Raw genomic sequence first — 19027 nt, forward strand, 5'->3', positions numbered from 1 at the left:
GCTTGGGGCTGTTCAACACTTGTGTGCATTGTCCAGGCCATTGTTTCTAGGCCTTTCCAGTGGACACAACTAGGAACCACACAGATTTTAAAGGTAAGATACCTTCTGAATTTCCCCTGAGACTTTCAAATCAAATACAGATTTATGTGTAGGAATTTTACTGACCTTATTGACCTTACATCTCTCCCTTCTTTCTCCTACTCCGAAAATTCCAGCTTCTGATGGCAAAGCAATCACTCTATTGCTTTCTGGTACAATACACACCAAATAAATCAAAACCAGCAAAGTTAGGATTACAGAAATCAATTTTTTTTCCAATATTTTTTTCTTTTGGTGTAGTTTACTGGGGCTATTCCGTCAAATAACTGTGTTTAAAGTCAGCAAAGAGAGTTCCTTCATGTAGCTGTTCTACCAACCAATCACTAATTAGGTTTAGTTGTTTCATCTTCATTGCAACTAGTAGGGACTGATTTTTAAAAATAATTATCCATATATAATTACATAATTATTACTTATTGTGTTAATTTTACATAGTTAGGACTAGTTTGTATAACATATAAAAATATTTGCATGGTTCCACAGTCATCTCTGTAAACAATACATCATGAGAAGTCTAGCTCCTAATCCTGTCCCCTCCACCCTGGTCCCCTTCTCTTTCTATAAGGAGACTTATATTTTTAACATTTTTGGTCTTTCTTTTTAAATTATGGACAAGTATACACACACACACACACACACACACACACACACACACACACCTGCACTGCCCGTCTTCTTAGATTAATCATAGTATATCATGAAAACTTTTTTCACTTGCATTTTCAATTAATAATACATCCCAGACTCACTCCCCAGCAGTAAATAAAGACACTGCTCATTTCTTTTTCAGCTGAATGATGCTCAATTGCGCGTAGTTGAATTGCTTCCAGATGTTTGACGCTGCAAAAAGAGACGCAAGGAATAGCCTTACACGTATGCCTTTTTGGGGTTTTGCTCATGAATCTTTAGAGTAAATCCTTCAGAGCTGAGTTGCTGGGTTAAAGGATAAATGCACATACCATTTTCGCAAACAAAGAAATGTCAAATCCCCCTTCCTCGGAGCTGTCCAATTTTTCTTTCCAAATAGAAACTTATGAATATACCTGTTTCACGGTCTTGCCTACCCAGAATGGAGTCATATTTCTGGATTTGAGGCAAATTGACCAAAGAAAATGGTGTATCAATTAGTATCAATCAGCATTTCCTTTGTTCCAAGGAAACTTCAGCTTCCTTTTGTTTATTCCAGGCCAATTGCATGTCTGTTTCGGTGCACTTCTCTGCTTCCTGTTTATTGCATATCCATCCCCCTACTCTCTGGTGCAGACACCCCCTACTCCAGCACAGACCTGTCATCTATTCACAGTTGTTGGAAGGACTCACATTCTGGATATGTGTAGTAACTTACATCTTTTGTTGTATTTTTGTAGTTTGTACGAATAGATAACTAACCCAGAAGTATCACTAGATTCAGCTTCAGTGTATGACCCAAGCATCTTGCACAGGTGGGTGCTGGACCACCCGGCACGCGATTTATCATCTCACTTTGGGGATGATGAACACACGTGGGCTTTCTTCCCACGGTGTTACCTGATTGAGCCGGTAAAATGGTCCCTGTTATCTCACTTCCTGGTTTCAATGTCCCTTGATAACTATTGCCTAGTTCCACTACTATTAGGGGAACAAAAGGATGATTTTTAAAACTCCATCATTCCTCCTAAGTATATGTTAGCTGGCATGCACGCTTGCATGCTGAGTCGCTTCAGTCGTGTCTGACTCTGTGTGACCCTATGGACTGTAGCCCACCAGGGTCCTCTGTCCATGGGATTCTCCAGGCAACAATACTGGAGTGGGTTGCCACGCCCTCCCCCAGGGGATCTTCCTGACCCAGGGATTGAACCCATGTCTCTTACATCTCCTGCACTGGCAGGCATGGTCTTTACCACTGTGCCACCTGAGCATTTTCCTCCAAAGAAGGCTTTTCCTCATTATCTATCTGGTGGCTCTGAAATATAGTCCAGTCCACACAAGACTATCGAGACCATTGTTTTATCGTTTCCAGTTACGTATCAATTTTTCAGAATAACAAGATGGGGACAGTATTTAGGGACTAAACTCTGTACGCTAACAGCGCTCATTTTTAAGTACTACTGGGTTCTAGTCTTCTAAGTCTTTTTAGGAGACAGAGAAGATATCTTGCAAAGAAAATACGTGTTTATATTGATAGCTTCACTTTAACACTAAGATTACCGGGAGTTGCTCCTTTTTCTTATAGTGGAGTATAGCTGATTTACAATGTTGTTTTAGTTTCAGATGTGCAGCAAAGTGAATTAGTCATACATATTCATATACCCCAAACATCCCGCATGTCCCTAGTGGGTCTGCACGTGTGAATTTGAGAAGGACTGAGTTACTCAATTTTACTGTCAGATAACAGCAACCTATGCTCTCTAGAGAAATCCAGCTTCTCCATGTGGGATGGAGAAATGGCTCCATCCCACATTGTCTGCCTCCTTGACTCTTGTGATACTAGAGCATCATATGGTCTTCCCCAAGGGTACGGGGGCAGCTCACTCGTGGCACTGCAGGCAGCCACTCCCTGGAGTGGGCAGGAACAGCTGCAGGACCCCAGGGAACTCCTTGTTCTGAGGATGCGCTGGTCCCTTCATGCCCAGTTGGGTAGACCCCAGGGCAGGGTGACTCGTGAGCTCCGTCTCCTCGTGGCCTCTCTGAGCACCTGTGTCCTCTCCCGAGTGGACAGGGGCCTCCACCTTCAGTGCAGCTGTGATGTCACACAGGGTCTTCAGGAAGCAGAAGCTAATTTATAATCGCTCTCCCCTTGCTAGGTGTTCGTTCACACTCCTCTCTTCTGTGGAGGGACAGAGATGGGGAACTGTGAATGAAAACAAGGGTCTGGCCATGAAATGGTCCTGGGCAAGGTTCGGGTCACCCACTGGGTCCCAGGACCAGCCACACGGGTGGCACATGCAGACTCTGAGCTTGTGACTCTCAGTGACCAGGTGGATCACCAACCGTGTGGTCTTCCGCCGGGCCTCGGGGTTATGTGAACCTGGGGTCCAAACCCCGTGCATGCTTTACCTTTAACATTTGAAAATTTTAAATTCCATTTTAATTGCTTTGACCAAACATCCCTATGTAGGCAGTTAATTTGGAATCACTATGTAGCAGTTAATCTGGAAGCTCAGCAGCTTGGAGTATAGTATCGTCTAGTGCATGTGCACTCAGCCTTCTTCAACTCTTTGCAAGAGACTATCCTGTCAGGCTCCTATGTCCAGGCTCCAGGCAAGAATACTAGAATGGCCATGCTCTGATCCAGGGGATCTTCCCAACCCAGGGATAGAATCGGCTCTTTTGTGTCTCCTGCATTCAGCAAAAGCATCCCATCTTGCTGGCCCACCTGGAGCTCTCTGCTGGGCACCTGGCGTGTTCCTTTTGTGAGATTCTGATGCAAGCTTGCAGAATCTTGACTGCAGTCTTCCCAGCCACCACTAGAGGACAGCATGTGTATATTTAGGATTCCTACGGCTTTCTTGAGAATAGCGCAGGAGTATACATGGGCTCTTGAGAAACCTATATGCAGGTCAGGAAGCAACAGTTAGAACTGGACACGGAACAACAGACTGGTTCCAAATAGGAAAGGAAGTACGTCAAGGCTGTATATTGTCACCCTGTTTATTTAACTTATATACAGAGTACATCATGAGAAACGCTGGGCTGGAAGAAACACAAGCTGGAATCAAGATTGCCGGGAGAAATATCAATAACCTCAGATATGCACATGACACCACCCTTATGGCAGAAAGTAAAGAGGAACTCAAAAGCCTCTTGATGAAGGTGAAAGTGGAGAGTGAAAAAGTTGGCTTAAAGCTCAACATTCAGAAAATGAAGATCATGGCATCCGGTCCCATCACTTCATGGGAAATAGATGGGGAAACAGTGGAAACAGTGTCAGACTTTATTTTTCTGGGCTCCAAAATCACTACAGATGGTGACTGCAGCCATAAAATTAAAAGACGCTTACTCCTTGGAAGGAAAGTTATGACCAACCTAGACAGCATATTCAAAAGCAGAGACATTACTTTGCCAACAAAGGTTGGTCTAGTCAAGGCTATGGTTTTTCCAGTAGTCATGTATGGATGTGAGAGTTGGACTGTGAAGAAAGCTGAGCGCCGAAGAATTGATGCTTTTGAACTGTGGTGTTGGAGAAGACTCTTGAGAGTCCCTTGGATGGCAAGGAGATCCAACCAGTCCATTCTCAAGGAGATCAGCCCTGGGATTTCTTTGGAAGGAATGATGCTGAAGCTGAAACTCCAGTACTTGGGCCACCTCATGCGAAGAGTTGACTCATTGGAAAAGATTCTGATGCTGGGAGGGATTGTGGGCAAGAGGAGAAGGGGACAACAGAGGATGAGATGGCTGGATGGCATCACTGACTCGATGGACATGAGTCTGAGTGAACTCTGGGAGTTGGTGATGGACAGGGAGGCCTGGCGCGCTGCGATTCATGGGTCGCAAAGAGTCGGACATGACTGAGTGACTGAACTGAACTGATACATATTCCTGTTTGTTCTGGAAAATGTTTCTCCATAGGAGTAAGGAGAATAGGAACATGAACCTCCAGGTACCCCTTCTGAGCCCTGATACTGTCTAACATTTGGCCAGTTTTGTTACATCCATCCCACCTATATACCCATTTTCTTAATTTTAAAGCAAATTTTTGGTTTTCTTACATTTATGTTTAATTGGAAGATGATTGCTTTATAATGTTGTGTTGGTTTCTGCCATACAACAACGTGAATCATCCATAAGTATACATAGGTCCCCTCCCTCCCGAACCTCCCACATTTTTGGATTCACTCAAAAATAATCCAATATGCGTCTCCCAGAAAAAGACTCATTAAATCCCTCGACATAGCCACCACCCATTGTCACACCTAACAAAACACCACCGATGCCTGGATACCATATAAGCCAGTTCAGCTTTTATAACTTCTTGATTATCTCAGAATCCCTCTCTGCAGTTGTTCAAACCCCGTCTAAACAAGATTGGTGCATTTGGTTGGATAAAATGTCTTTAACATGTCTTTTCACTTATGGGATTTCTTGACTTTCTCGGTTTTATTTGCTTCCCTGTTGGTTTGATTTTTGTTGTTATTTGGAGGGTGGGCATGGTGTTTATCTGTGAAGAAATTGAATATTTTTCAGGCTATTGTGGTGCTGGAGAAGACTCCTGAGAGTCCCTTGGACTGCCAGAAGATCAAACCAGCCAATCCTAAAGGAAATCAAACCTGAATATTCATTGGAAGGACTGATGCTGAAGCTGAAGCTCTGATACTTTGGCCACCTGATGAGAAGAGCCAGCTCTTTAGAAAAGACCCTGGTGCTGGGAAAGATTGAAGGCAGGAGGTGAAAGGTATGACAGAGGATGAGATGGTTGGATGGCATCACTGATTCAATGCACATGAGGTTGAGCAAACTCTGGGAGTTGGTGAAGGACAGGGAAGCCTGGCGTGCTACAGTCCACGGGGTCACAAAGACTCAGACATAACTGAGCAGCCGAACAACAACAACCTAATAACAAAATTCAAACTATGTGAAACACACAGGGAGAATGTTAGAAAGTTACCAGTGGTGGCTGTGGGGTAGGGTATCAGCTGGAGGAGAGGAAAGTCATGTCTGGGACAAAATTAGGGCCAGACAACTTCATAGATATGAACTGACTTTCTTTTGGATGAAATACGATTAAATGCTGAGTGGAAGGGCTTGTTGTTGTTGCTTAGCCACTAAGTCATGTCCAGCTTTTTGCAACCCCTTGGACTGTAACCCACCAGGCTCCTCTGTTCATGGGAGTCTCCAGGCAAGAATACTGGAGTGAATAGCCATTTCCTTCACCGAGGGGTCTTTCCAACCCAGAGATCAAACCCGCGTGTGTGTCCTTCACTGCAGGAGGATTCTTTACCACTGAGCCACCAGGAAGCCCAAGTGGAAAGGCTGGTGTCTACTAAAAATTGTATTGCAGTGTGTTCAAGTAGAGAATGTGCTGGTAAATATCCAACCTCACAGATGATGTGAAGTTCCTCCAGGTGGCAAAATGCATGCAAATTCCTCCAGGCACAGTCAGCCAGTTAAAAGATGGCATTGAGCCTGTTACATTTAGGGAAACACAACCCAGACTCTACAATGATAGCTGTGAGAAGTCAGTTACAAAGGCGATAAAGAGCCATTGTCTGTTGTTCCCACAGACACTGGCCTCATCTGCTGCCGCAGCCAACAGAGCCAACAGCATCTGGGCAACGACTTTAACGGAGTCAATTAGCTAAACTAAGCTGTCATGATGACCTTATCCCAAACCAGAATAAGGCTAAATCCTGAGTTCTGCAATAGTTTTCATCATGTATGTCGAGGGGCAAGGAAAAGGAAGAAGGCCTGGGGAAAGAGTCTAAAATAACCAGAGGCTATTATTAAAGAGGGCTTCACAGGTGGTGCTCATGGTAAAGAACCTGCCTGCCAATGCAGGAGACATGAGATGCAGGTTCGATCTCTGGGTTGGGAAGATACCTTGGAGGAAAGCATGGCAACCCAGTCCAGTATTCTTTTCCCTATAGAATCCAACAGACAGAGGAGCCTGGTGGGCTACAGTCCATGAGGTCGCAAAGAGTTGGACATGACTGAAGCCACTTAGCACACAGCACATGGGTGTTAAAAGCAATTGGAGGGAGTTCCCTGGTGGTCCAGTGGTCAAGACTTCACCTTCCAATGCAGGGGGCGTGGGTTCAATCCCTGGTTGGGTAACTAAGATCCTATATGCTTCACAGCCAAAAAACCAAAACATAAAACAGAAGCACTATTGTATCAAATTCAATAAAGACTAAAAATGGTCTAAATAAAACAAAAATCTTAAAAAAAATTGGGCTGGTTAGTATACAGAGTTCTGGAAAGATTAAGAAAATGTGATCGAATCTGTAAAATCATGGAAGTTAGGGTTAGTAAGAATCCAGATTCTTGAAATACATGTTCAGTCCTGATATTAGTCTGAGTTTCCTGTTGCCTCAAAGTCACTGACTACAACAAACACATCTCTCATCTTACCCTTCTATTGCATACAGGGGCTTCCCCGGTGGCTCAGCTGGTAAAGAAACTGCTTGCAATGCAGGAGACCTGGGTGGGATCCCTGGATTGGGAAGATGCCCTGGAGAAGGGAACAGCTACCCACTCCAGTATTCTTGCCTGGAGAATCCCCATGGTCAGATGAGCCTGGTGGGCTACAGTGTTGGGGTTGCAAGAGTCGGACCTGACTTAGAGACTAAACCACCACCACGGTGACATGGGTTTAGCAGGACTGGACTCACAAGTGTGGGCAGAGCTCATGCATTCCTTCCTGAGGTTCTTGGGGGGAATCTACTTACAGCTGCCAGCGTCTGTCTGTATCTTTGGTTCCTGACCACTTCCTCCATCATCAAAGCCAGCCAGAGGGTTGGCTCCATCAGCTCAGGCTGAAATAACACAAAGCTACAGGCTGGGGACTTAAACCACAGATGTTTACTGTTTCACAATTTTGGAGGCAGGAATCCGAGCTCCAGGTGCTGTCAGGGTTGGTTTCTGGGGAGGTCTCACTTCCTGGTGGCCACGTTTCCCTTCCCACTGTCCTCGGGTGGGACAGAGAAGGAAACCTCCTTCTCTGCCTCTTTTTTAATGTTTTAAAATTATTTTTTTTAACTTTTTGACCACACCCTGCAGCATGTGGGATCTTGGCTCCCTGACCAAGGATCAAACCCACACCCTCTGGCATCACAGGGTGGAGTCTTAACCACCAGACCGCCAGAGAAGTTCTGCCTCTTCTTACAAAGGCACAGATCGAAGCCCCTGCCCCTCTGACCTCATTTAACCTAATTACTCTCTTCTTGTTGTTGATCAGTCGCTCAGTCTTCTCCGACTCTTTGTGACCCCATGGACTGCAGCATGCCAGGCTTCTCTGTCCTTCACCATCTCCCAGAGTTTGCTCAAACTCATGTCCATTGAGTTGGTGATACCATCCAACCATCCAGCTACCCGCTGAAGTCCTGCTATCGTAACACAGTCACTCTACCAGTTAGGGGATCAACTTGTGTGGGAGGTTGGCATGCAATTCAGCTCATCCTGCAGGACAACTCCCTCTGATGTCCTCTTCAACCTACTCCTTTCTATTTGTAGGCTGCTTGTGCTCAGGCTGGGCTCACCCCAGAATTCATGAGCTCTCTCCACATCTGAGGTCAGCTCATTAATCACCCTAACTCATCAGCAAACTTCACTGTCCTCTGCCACGTTGTCTAACAGGATCACAGGTTCTGTGGCTTCCGGCATGGACAGCTCTGGGAGGTCACACAGTACACAGAAGTGCTACCCAGGGGTCTGGAAGCAGTGGTTTTAGGGCAAATAAATGGAAATTCTTGTTGTTGTTGTTTTATTGTGATAAAAACACACAGCACAAAACCAGACCCCATTTGAGTGTGCAGGGCAGTGGTGTCATTTCTGTGTATATTGCTTGGCATCTGATTTCCGGATATTTTTTCCCTCAAAAAACTGAAACTCTACCCATGGAGCAAGCCTTCCTCCCCCATCTGAGGCCTCAGAGTCAAACTTGCTAAGACTTTGACAGTTGTAGGTCCTCAGGGAGCGGTCTCACGCCGGGCATGTCTCGTGTCTAGTTTGTTTCAGTTGGTGCGAGGGCCACACGGCTCATCCATGTTGTAAGTAGCACAAAGAAAGGCAATGCCAAAGAATGCTCAAACTACCGCACAATTGCACTCATCTCACACGCTAGCAAAGTAATGCTCAAAATTCTCCAAGCCAGGCTTCAGCAATACATGAACCGTGAACTTCCTGATGTTCAAGCTGGTTTTAGAAAAGGCAGAGGAACCAGAGATCAAATTGCCAACATCCGCTGGATCATGGAAAAAGCAAGAGAGTTCCAGAAAAACATCTATTTCTGCTTTATTGACTATGCCAAAGCCTTTGACTGTGTGGATCACAAGAAACTGTGGAAAATTCTGAAAGAGATGGGAATACCAGACCACCTGACCTGCCTCTTGAGAAATCTGTATGCAGGTCAGGAAGCAACAGTTAGAACTGGACATGGAACAACAGACTGGTTCCAAATAGGAAAAGGATTATGTCAAGGCTGTATATCGTCACCCTGCTTATTTAACTTATATAGAGTACATCATGAGAAACGCTGGACTAGAAGAAACACAAGCTGGAATCAAGATTGCCGGGAGAAATATCAATAACCTCAGATATGCAGATGACACCACCCTTATGGCAGAAAGTGAAGAGGAACTAAAAAGCCTCTTGATGAAAGTGAAAGAGGAGAGTGAAAAAGTTGGCTTAAAGCTCAACATTCAGAAAATGAAGATCATGGCATCCGGTCCCATCACTTCATGGGAAATAGATGGGGAAACAGTGGAAACAGTGTCAGACTTTATTTTTGGGGGCTCCAAAATCACTGCAGATGGTGACTGCAGCCATGAAATTAAAAGACACTTACTCCTTGGAAGGAAAGTTATGACCAACCTAGATAGCATATTCAAAAGCAGAGACATTACTTTGCCAACAAAGGCTCATCTAGTCAAGGCTATGGTTTTTCCTGTGGTCATGTATGGATGTGAGAGTTGGACTGTGAAGAAGGCTGAGTGCTGAAGAATTGATGCTTTTAAACTGTGGTGTTGGAGAAGACTCTTGAGAGTCCCTTGGACTGCAAGGAGATCCAACCAGTCCATTCTCAAGGAGATCAGCTCTGGGATTTCTTTGGAAGGAATGACGCTAAAGCTGAAACTCCAGTACTTTGGCCACCTTATGCGAAGAATTGACTCATTGGAAAAGACTCTGATGCTGGGAGGGATTGGGGGCAGGAGGAGAAGGGGATGACAGAGGATGAGATGGCTGGATGGCATCACTGACTTAATGGATGTGTCTCAGTGAACTCCGGGAGTTGGTGATGGACAGGGAGGCCTGGTGTGCTTCGATTCATCGGGTCGCAAAGAGTCGGACACGACTGAGCGACTGAACTGAACTGAACTGAAGACTTCCTTCTTTGGGCTGATACCGTTCTCCTGATGTCTGTACCACGTGGTGTGTACCAGCGTGGTACAGTTTTCTCCTTTGTGAGTGACGCTGGGGTGAAATGTGTGTAGCGCTTTGAGATCCTGTTCCCAATTCCTCGGGCTTTATGCCCAGAAGTGGGGTTGCTGGATCATGAGGGATTGTTGCTAGAGGCAGTCTCATATGTGCAGTTTCTCCACCCAGCTCATCCACTTCTGGAGGGCTTCCCTCATAGCTCAGTCGGTTAAGAATCTGCCTGCAATGCAGGAGACCCAGGTTCGATTCCTGGGTTGGGAAGATCCTCTGAGAAGGAAATGGCAATGTCACGCCAGTATTCTCATCTGGGAAACCCCGTAGACAGAGGAGCCTGGCGGGCTGCAGTCCATGGGATCACAAGAGTCGGACAGGACCTAGTGACTAAACCATCACCATATACTTTCGGACAGACCTTGGGCCTGGAGCGTGTCGTCCCCAGCAGGAGAGGATCAGGCTCCATTGCTCTGTGTCACATGGCACCCAGCCGCCCACTGCTCAGGGGAGGGGTGCGGCCCTTCTGATGGGCACAGGAGGGCTGTGCCAGGCCAGTGGCCCTGGACGGCCTTCCGCCCCCAGGGGCCACGTCCGCTGCGGAGGCTGATCTGATGTGTCTTCTCTGCGTGGCTCGGTCCAGAGCTTGGTGTTTTTTCCCTGGCGACTTGGGTACCACACAATGCCAAGGGCAGGATCGTTCAAACATCTGCTCCTGGTAACAGATGACAGAGGCTGTGACATCCTTATTTATTGATGTGGCAAGAAATACTCCATTTCTCACCAGTACACAATGACTGGGACCTTCCCCCAGACCAACAAGACTCAGCGAACTAGCCGGCCAGTTGTGCTAAGTTGCATGTGCTAAGTTGTGCTTAGCATGCATGCTAAGTTGCTTCAGTTGTGACTGCCTCTGTGCAACCCCTTGGACTGTAGCCCACTTGGCTCCTCTGTACATAGGATTCTCCAAGCAAGAATACTGGAGTGGGATGCCATGCCCTCCTCCAGAAGATCTTCCCGATGCAGGGATCAAACCCGCATCTCCTGATTGGCAGGCAGATTCTTTACCACTGAGCCACCAGGGAAGCCCAGCCAAGTGGTGATGGACAGCAATATAACCTTCTATGATCTGCTGGCAGAGCCGGTAGCACCTATGTGGTTGCCAACACCGCTTGCTGTGTACACATCAATCCTTCAGGGGAAGTAGAAACTGACAGAAGGTCCTCGCATGGGCAGGTGGTTATCAGCTGCACACCTGCCAAATCTGGGGCTCCAGGTTGAGGTCTGTTCCCTGGAGAGGTCTGAGTCTGATTATCCTAATAACCTTGACAAAGTTCTGACTCTAAATGACAGACTGTGTGAGCAAAGTGCATTCTTACAGGGGTCAGGGCCCATCGAACCAGCTAGTCTCCGAGTCAGAGCAGATGGGGGTCATACAGGACCTGACAGGCTTATTTCCAGTCTTCTCCCAGGTAATGTTGGGGACATACTTATACTGAAAAGTCATTCCTTGTTTACCTGAAGTTCAAACTTAATGGAGTATTTCATCTGACAGCCCTACATGACAAAGCCTTCTCTGCCTAGAGACTAGAGAGCGGGCAGGAATTTATCTCTAAGACCCTCCTGGTAAGATGGCCAGATGTGCACTCAAAAGGGCCCTCAGGGACCATGTGGAGAGCTTTATTTAAACAGAACAAAACAAACATGTCCTTATATTAAAACAAACATGGTTATGTTTTGAATTAATATAAGAAATTAAAATAAAACTTATAAGATAAAGTGGTTTTTAAAAAAATATATTTATTGTACTCTTAAAATGTCCCCCTTGGAAGAAAATCTATGACAAGCCTAGACAGTGTATTAAAAAGCAGAGACATTACTTTGCCAACAAAGATCCATCTAGTCAATTCTATGGTTTTCCAGTGGTCATGTATGGATGAGACAGTTGGACCATAAAGAAGGCTGAGTGCCAAAGAATTTATGCTTTTGAACTGTGGTGTTGGAGAAGACTCTTGAGAGTCTCTTGCACTTCAAGGAGATCAAACCAGTCAATCCTAAAGGAAATCAATCTTGAATATTCATTGGAAGGACTGATGCTGAAGCTGAAGCTCCAATACTTTGGCCACATGATGCTAAGAACCGAATCATTAAAAAAGACCCTGACGCTGGGAAAGATTGAAGGCAGGAGGAGAAGGGGATGACAGGATGAGATGGTTGGATGGCATCACCAACTCATGGTTGGATGGCATCACCAACTCAACAGGCGTGAGTCTGAGCAAGCTCCAGGAGATGGTGAAGGACAGGGAAGCCTGGCATGCTGCAGTCCATGGGGTTGCAAAGAGTCGGACACGATAGAGTGACTGAACAACAACAAAATGTCCCAGGATCCACTGGTCACAAGTTAAGTTCTTTTGGGAAAACTTGTGACATTGTTGTGCAATCCTTCCAAATGGCCACTAGAGGGCACCATTTCATGATTCACAGCATCCCCACATAAGGATGACCTGCTGCTGCTGCTGCTAAGTCGCTTCAGTCATGTCCGACTCTGTGTGAGCCCATAGATGGCAGCCCACAGATTCCCCCGCCCCTGGGATTCTCCAGGCAAAACACTGGAGTGGGTTGCCATTTCTCTCTCCAATGCATGAAAGTGAAAAGTAAAAGTGAAGTCGCTCAGTCGTGTCAGGCTCTTAGCGACTCCATGGACTGCAGCCTACCAGGCTCCTCCAACCATGGGATTTTCCAGGCAAGAGTACTGGAGTGGGGTGCCATTGCCTTCTCCGAAGGATGACCTAGACAATGTATTAAAAATCGGACATCTAAATAAAAAAAAAAAAAGTGGACATCACTTTGCCCACAAAGGTCCATATAGTCAAAGTTACAGTTTTTCCAGTAGTCATGTACAGATGTGACAGCTGGACCATAAAGAAGGCTGAGCGCAGAAGAACTGATGCTTTCGAACTGTGGTGTTGAAGACTCTTGAGAGTCCCTTAGACGTAACATCAAACCAATCAATCCTAAGGGAAATCAACCCTGAATATTCATTAGGGGACTGATGCTGAAACTCCAATACTTTGGCCACCTGATGCAAAGAGCCAACTTATTGGAAAAGACCCTAATGCTGGGAAAGATTGAAGGCAGAAGAAGGGGGTGACAGAGGATAAGATGGTTGGATGGTATCACCGAGTCAACGGACATGAACTTGGGCAAAGTCCAGGAGTTAGTGAGGGACAGGGTGGCCTGGGGTGCTACAGTCCATGGGGTTGCAAAGAGTCGGACACAACTTAGCAACTCAACAGCAACAACAGCAACAAATTAACAGGATGGCCAGTGCTGATTCGACTACTGGAAATTGAATCTTAGCATCTTTCCATCTAATCAGGTCAGAGAACAGATTCCAGAAACCCCAGAACTGATGCAGAATACTCATCCTGAACTTTCTGCTCAGCAGCAGCATGTGTGTTAGTCAGGATCCTGCAGACCCAAGAGGCTAGAGAGAGACACAGAAGAGGAGAGTCATTGTAGGAATTGGTTCATGTAATTATGAGACCAAAGAGGCCCACGGTCCACTAATTCCATACTGAAGCCTGCAGAACACAAGGCCGGGGCTTAATTCAATGCAAAGGCTTGAGGAGGGGGCACACAGTGCCAGTCCAAAAGCCCAAGAACCAGGAGGGCCAATGCCCATGGGCAGGAGCCAGACATGCAGCTCAGAGAGAGGCATTCCTTCCTTCATTTCCATGTTCTATTCAGGCATCAGGAGGCTGTGTGATCCTCACCCACACTGCGGAGGGCACCTCCTTGCTCAGCCTCTGATGCAAATACTCACATCTCCTGAAAGCCCCTCTCAGACACACCGGAAAGATCCTCCTACCAGCATCTGGGCTGGGCCTCCCTCAGCCCAGGCAAGTTGACGCATAGAAGCAACCATCACGCCAGAAAGAACGGGTCACCCAGACGAGGGCACTGTGGGGAGTGAAGGCAGTGATATTAACGATGAGTCCAGGCCAGCACGCACAGGAGGGGACGGTGTGAACTGGGGTTTCCGGCACAGAGCTGACCATCCCTGTCGAAACACCTGCCAACTCCAGCAGTGGAAGGAAACCAGGGCCAGAAACTGGGATGAGGGAGGGAGAGCTGGCTCTCGGAGATATCCCATCTGGGTTGATCAGAGCTCCAGGCCCCTCACCCTCCTGGGGCCCCTGGTCCAGCCTGGAGACTGAAGAAGGCTGACAACTTGTCCCCAGAGAATCAGTGTTAGGGGAGGATTTGGAGGGAAATTTTCAGTGTGGAGATTCTGCCAAAGTCTCATGGATTTTTATAACAAAAGTTTTTGTCTCTGTGTGTGCCAGAAGTTCTTCCACATCCTCATGTCCCCAGGGGGTTAGACATGACAATGACATATGCTCTCCTAGAGACCAAGAAAGGGGCTATGAGACCATCTGCTGCTCCTGCTGCTAAGTCGCTTCAGTAGTGTCCGACTCTGTGCGACCCCATAGATGGCAGCCCACCAGGCTCCCCTGTCCCTCAGATTCTCCAGGCAAGAACACTGGAGTGGGTTGCCATTTCCTTCTCCAATGCATGAAAGTGAAAAGTGAAAGTGAAGTAACTCAGTCATGTCCGATTCTTAGCGACCTCATGGACTGCAGCCTACCAGGCTCCTCCTTCCATGGGATTTTCCAGGCAATAGTACTGGAATGGGTTGCCATTGCCTTCTCCGATGAGACCATCTACATGGCTGTAAACCCCAACCACCCTGCAACTTATGGACTAGCCAGGCTGGGGTTCTGGGATCAGGGATGTATGTGTGTTTAGGTTCTAGACCACTGCAGGGCACACCTTGATTTTCTTCCAATGTGGGTTTCAGTTCATTTCAGTCTCTCAGTCATATCTGACTCTTTGCAACCCCAGGGGTTGCAGCAGCCTGGGCTTCCCTGTCCATCATCAACTCCCTGAGCTTGCTTAAACTAATGTCCATAGAGTTGATGATGCCATCCAACCATTTTATCTTCTGTCGTCCCCTTCTCCTCCTGCCTTCGATCTTTCCCAGCATCAGGGTCTTTTCCAATGAGTCAGCTCTTTGCATCAGGTGGCCAAAGAATTGGAGCTTCAGCTTCAGTATCAGTACTTCCAATGAACATTCAGGACTTATTTCCTTTAGGATTGACTGGTTTGATCTCCTTGAAGTGCAAGAGACTCTCAAGAGTCTTCTCCAACACCACAGTTCAAAAGCATCAGTTCTTTGGTGTTCAGCTGTTTTTATGGTTCAACTCTCACATCCATACACGACTACTGGAAAAATGACAGTTTTGACTAGATGGACATTTGTTGGCAAAGTTATGTTTCTGCTTTTTAGTATGCTGTCTAGGTTTGTAATAGCTTTTCTTCCAAGGAGCAAGAATCTTTTAATTTCATGGCTGCAGTCACCATCTGCAGTGATTTTGGAGCCCAAGAAAATAAAGTCTGTCACTATTTCCATTGTTTCCCCTCTATTTGCCATGAAGTGATGGGACTGGATGCCATGATCTTCTGTTTTTTAATGTTGAGTTTTAAGCCAGCTTTCTCATTCTCCTCTTTCACTTTCATCAAAGGCTCTTTAGTTCCTCTTAGCTTTCTACCATAAGGGTGGTGTCATCTGCATATCTGAGGTTATTGGTATTTCTCCCAGAAATCTTGATTTCAGCTTGTGCTTCACCCAGCCCGGCATTTCGAATGATATACTCTGCATATAAGTTAAATAAGCAGGGTGACAATATACAGTCTTGACGTACTCCTTTCCTAATCTGGAACCAGTCCACTGTTCCATGTCCGGTTCTAACTGTTGCTTCTTGACCTGCATACAGGTTTCTCAGGAGGCAGGTGAGGTGGTCTGGTATTCCAACCTCTTTAAGAATTTTCCAGTTTGTTGTGATCCACACAGTCACATAGTGACTTTGGCATAGTCAAGAAAGCAGAAGTGGATGTTTTTCTGGAACTTTCTTGCTTTTTCTATGATCCAGCAGATGTTGACAATTCGATCTGTGGTTCCTCTGCCTTTTCTAAATCCAGCTTGAACATCTGGAAGTTCTTGGTTTAGACATTAAGAATCTCTGTCTGGAGGGAAAACAGATTCTCAGTGGCCAGGAGAGAAACACACACACACACACACACACACACACACATATCCTATGATCCCACGACCCCAGCCTGACTTGTCCATAAGTGGCAGAGTCATTGGGTTTTACAGCCATATAGATGGTCTCACGGCCCCTTCCCAGATCTCAGGGAGAACGTGTGTCATGGTTGTGACTGACTCCTTGGGGACATGAGGATGTGGAGGAATTCCTGGCACACACAGAGGGAATGAACTTGGACAGGCACTACTTTGGGATTGTGCGTCCATGTAATGAGGGGAGGTTGCTCAGTGCCTTGAGCTGCTACCCAGCCTGCAAATGAAATGCAGTGCCCATAATGCACACTCTGTTAAGAGCTGCAGAACGGTGACAGCAGAGCAGTAAACCACGGACCGGCCCGTCTGAGTGTGGTGCGGGTGTGCTCAGTCACACAGTCCTGTCCGACTCTTTGCAACCCCATGGACTATAGCCCGCCAGGCTCCTCTGTCCATGGGATTCTCCAGGCAAGAATACTGGAGTGGGTTGCCATGCCCTCCTCCTGAGGATCTTCCTAACCCCAGGGACGGGATACATGTCTCTTGCATTGGCAAATGGGTCTTTTACCACTAGTGCCACCTTGGTAACTGCCCAGGTCACACACCCTGGAGCGGCTCTGGTCACAGCCAAACTGCCCTACTTATCTCTGACACGTGGCTCGGAACAGCACGCTCTAGCACAGATCTTTAGAAGCAAGAGGAACTGGCCTGGAGCGCAGTGTTCTGGGCCAGCACTTGGGTCCTCTTGTGCCCCACCCCTCCCCCAAGTGGTTGGAGCACCTCCCTTTCCCCCATCTCAGATCCTGAGGGCCAGGTGAGCAGGTCCTACCCCATCTCCATCCCTTCCCCTGGGCCACCAGTCCTGACCAATCAGTAAACCTTCCATCCCTTGGGGATAACAATTGGTTCAGAGGCAGTCCCTGGCCATGGGTGTAAGACCAGCTACTGGGCTCATGCAGAGGAGAACAAAGGTCTCTTGATATGAACTCTTGGATCTAGTTGTGCCTCCTCGCACCCTCCTCCTGGACTCTCGTGAGCTCATGCATCCCCTTTCTGATCCAGCCTGATGCTCTTGGACTTTGGCCCCTTGGAGCTGAGTGAGTGGACTCCAGTGTGGGGCTGGACGGCTGGGCCAAGTGGATGTCCATTTGTTGTGGCTGGAGGGAGCCCCAGCTGCCCCGCCCCTCGTAGCCCTGGCCTGTCCCACCCCGCATCAGCAGGGCCTCCTGCTGCCCCTCCTCTGTTCCATGGTCCAGTCACATTCACGGACATTCCAGGCCCTTCCATTGCTACAGTCTGTGGGAGGTCCTAGGGTGTCTGTCCACTTTACCAGGAAGGGGCTGTTGCGGGGCACCTACTGCCAGCCTGCTGGGACTCTGGTCTAAATCAGTACACCTGTGGGCCCTTGTGGACGGGAGATGCTGCACACAGGACTGGTCTTAATGGGCCTTCAGGGGCCTGGGAGAGGGCTGCTGGGGTCTTAGGACTCTGGGTTCCTCACAGGGCCTGACTAGCCTATATTCAGCCTCCCAACTGCCTACAAGTAACATGTTCCGTGGCCAGGAGCGTGGGTCCCGGAGCCCAGCTCCCAGGCTTGAGCCTGGTCATCCAGGCATTAGCCGTGGGGCCTCAGTAACCTCTGTGAGCTTCCGTTTCCTGATTTGTAAGAGGGGATAAGTCGTAATCCCTTCTTTGGATTGTTGTAAAGATTAACTGGGATAAAGTGTTTAGCACGGCCGGCAGTAGGAAGTGTTCCATAAATGTGAATGATCGTCATGCTTTCCCCCGCCACCCTGTCACATGCTCTCCTGAAAGAAACTGCTCAGCCCCCGAGAGACCAGAGACCCATCCCCAGACCACAGCAGCTGGTACGGGGCATGTGCTGGCCCCAGATGAGGCTGGTCAGCTGCACTCCCTGTTGTGCAGGTTGAGTAAGACCCTGCGGTCCTGTCCTGTGGTCTGGCATGATGTCACCTGCAAAGAGATGCGAGGTGTTGAAGGCACTGGTCTGTGGACAGGCAGGGGAGCCCAGGAGCTGAGAGGGAGGGAGAAGGAGGGACAGAAGGACAGAGAGAGGGCTGGAAGGACTGGGAGGTGGGGAGGGAGGAGAGAGAAGGATATTGAGAGAGGGAGACCTGTCCTAGTACCTTTAATTTTTTTTTAAATGACATCTTTACTATTTCACTGTCAATTCCCATCAACAATATAGAAAGCTTGCAATTTCCCTACATCCTCACCAACCCTTGCCATTTATTTTTATCCCATAGTAGCCATCCTAATGGGTGAGAAGTGATGTCTCATTACAGATTTGGTTTCTATTTCCCTAATGATGCTGAACACCTTTTCATGTGCTTCCTGGCCATTGTAAATCTTCTTTGAAGAAATGTTTATTTAGTGAAATCCTTTGCCCATTTTTGAATTAGGTTGTTTCATTTTGGTTTTCAATATTAGGAGTTCTCTATATGTTCTGAATATTAACCCCTTACCAGATGTATAATTTGGAAATATTTTTCTCCCATTCTGTGGATTTCCCAAAGTACACTTTTGACTTGTGATTACGTTAAACATCTGTCTACTTACTCTCTCTTTCTAATGACTTCTTTCCCACAAAGGATGAAGTGGAAAGGAGACTGCAGGGAGTGTGACTGTAAATTCTAACCCTACATGGATCTGCCTTCAGGCAAAGCTGGATCCAGATACTCAGCCCCAGCACCTCTGGAA

This window comes from Bos indicus x Bos taurus, chromosome 13 (assembly GCF_003369695.1).
Source record: "Bos indicus x Bos taurus breed Angus x Brahman F1 hybrid chromosome 13, Bos_hybrid_MaternalHap_v2.0, whole genome shotgun sequence".
NCBI classification, from domain to species: Eukaryota; Metazoa; Chordata; class Mammalia; order Artiodactyla; family Bovidae; genus Bos; species Bos indicus x Bos taurus.